Source organism: Sarcophilus harrisii, chromosome 1 (genome assembly GCF_902635505.1).
Source record: "Sarcophilus harrisii chromosome 1, mSarHar1.11, whole genome shotgun sequence".
Taxonomy (NCBI): Eukaryota; Metazoa; Chordata; class Mammalia; order Dasyuromorphia; family Dasyuridae; genus Sarcophilus; species Sarcophilus harrisii.
In genome coordinates, this window is record NC_045426.1 from 550604171 (window position 1) to 550606922 (window position 2752).

The window sequence follows — 2752 nt, forward strand, 5'->3', positions numbered from 1 at the left end:
TAACAATACTTCATGCTTTCAGGACATAAGATACTTGAGGGCATGGACCCCAGAGACAATATCCTATCTGAAATAAGATAGGCTCTTAAGAAATGTCCACTGAATAAATACTTTCCTTTCAGGTAATCCTTCCTGAATATGATAGGGACTTAAGAAATGTCCACTGAATGAATATTTTCCTTTCAGGTAATCCCTCCTGAGTATGATAGGGACTTAAGAAATGTCCACTAAATGAATAATTTCCTCCCAGGTATTCTTATTGTGTGGTAGACACAATAGGACCCAAACCAGGGTCTTAGCATGAACCATCTAGCTTTTTACTTTGTCTCATTCTTTCACTTCCATTCATTCCCATTCTATCCTCTTTTTACTCACTGTCTAAATTCTCTAAGTTCCCTCAATCAACCCTTTTCTTTACTTTCCCTGTTAAATTGAATAACAGCATCTGAAGCTCAACATCCCTGTTTCTTTCTTCACCACATCCCTGCCAACTTTCTAATCCCTTAAGATGTATAACTGTTCTTCCTGTATTGCTGAGATCCAAAATCTGACACCCAGGCCCCTACTCTACTCAGGGGGACCTGGAAGAAGAAACTCACACATGAGATAGCTGGGTCTCTATAATGTCATGCCCTAAGGAATGCAGAGACACTTTCATAAAAGCTTTTCACATGAATTTTGAATTAGAAGGATTTTTTTCTTTTTTCCACTGCTGTCAGACTTTAACCTTACTACCACCATCAAATGCCAAGGCTTTCAATGTGAGATTCTCACCAGATAAAGTTTGGAGTATTCTCAAGGAAATAATTTTGGGAGAGCTAGATTTAAACCACTGCAGGGATTCCCAACCTTTCTGTAAGAGGGTCACACTTTCCCAAAGTTTTTTAATAGTCAGGGTTAGGAAGCTTGAATGACAAGTAAATTCATGGAGGGTCTCATTTGAGAAAGTAAATAATATTTCCAATGATGCAAAACTGTTGGCTGTCACAAGAACTCATCTATTTTTTAATAGTGATATTCTCTCTGTGATATTATTTTAGAGAAGCAGCTTGGCAAGATAGCTAGAGGGTTAGATGTGGAATAAGAAAATCTGCATCAAATCTCACCTTAGCCACTGAGTAACTCTTTGACCTAGGCAAATCATTTAACCTTTCTCAGGCTGTTTCTTCATCTGCATTATTATATGTAAAGACATTTACTTCACAGAATTGTTGTAAGGATCATAAAAGATAAGATATGTGAAGTGCTTTGCTGATACTAAATTGCTATGCAAACATTAGTTGTAGTTATTGTATGACTATTAATTATCAAGTTCCAAGATCTTGGAAGAACCAAAATTTCAGGACCCTCAAAGGTGATTATTAAAAAAATATTTCATTGCCAACAATGATATGCATAAACTGTGATATAAAAGATAACATTGAAGGCACTTATGACTAGGAAAAGAAACAAGCCAAATATATTAGAAGAATAAGGAGTAACATATAATAGACTCAAATACTACATGCATATGAAATCATCAGAAGGCCATAGGAAGGTGACAAGTGCATTTGTTTGATCTTCTCTTGAAGAGAGACATGGAAATGGAAAGTGAAAAGGGGGTGAACAAGAGTGATAATGTAGACTATTGGAGAAAGTTCTCACATCTCTAAGATCAAGAAAACATATTGAAGTAAAAATTTTATAACAATAACAGTGGCAGACCATATCTCATGATAAAGTGGTAAGAGTGCTGCACTTTTGCCAAGGAAACCTGAATTCAAATCTCACCTCTACTATTGCTAATATTGATGATTATGTATAAAGCAATAGGAAAATGTGTTAGCTTCTCAGAATCAAGTCATTTACTTCTCTGGACCTCATTTTCTTTTCTTTTTAAAAAATTTGCTCTTTAAATTCTGAACTTAAACACCAAACTGATCATTTTCTTTGTTACTCATCAACAAAGAAACAGCTTTGCAACTGAAAGGGCTGGAAAGTTGGTCAGATTATAAGAAGGAGCAGGAATCAGCTGAGCTTTAGATGCTGCTAAAAGAGTGGTTAGACTTGGGATGTATGGACAGAGATTTAATTGAATTAGTTTAGAAAGAGGGATTATATGGAGTGAGTGAAGCTTAGAGTGAGAATTAATGGGAGTGAATAGTAAACAGGAAAAAAAGTTTGTATACAAAACCTCACATTTTAGCTTGCCTTTCTTTTGAAGCACATAATTAACAAGGTTTTGTGGAAATCAAATGAGATAACGTGAAAACTGCTTTGCGAACCTTAAAGCTTCGTATAAATGCCAGAGAGTGATGGTGATAGTGGTGGTGGTGGTGGTGGTTGGGTTTATATACTTCCCTGAAATCAAACACTGAAAAGATAACCCACTTACCTAATATAAGCTTACACTAAGGTAAATGCTCAGAAATGCCTTCCTTTGGATCAGGGGTTCATAATTTTTAATTGACCCTTTTTAAAATTATGGTATTTTATTTTTCCAAATACATGCAAAGACTGTTTTCAACATTCATCTTTTTTTTCCTCCTTTTTTTTATTATAGCTTCTTAATTACAAAAGATATGCAGAGGTAATTTTTCAACACTGACCCTTGTAAAAAGCTCTATTTCAACTTTTCCTCTCCTTCCCTCCACTCCCTCCCCTAGATGGCAGATAGTCCAATACATATTAAATATGTTAAAAGTATATTCAACATTCATCTTTGCAAAACCTTGTGTTACAAATTTTTTTCCCTCTCTCCCCCTCCCACTTC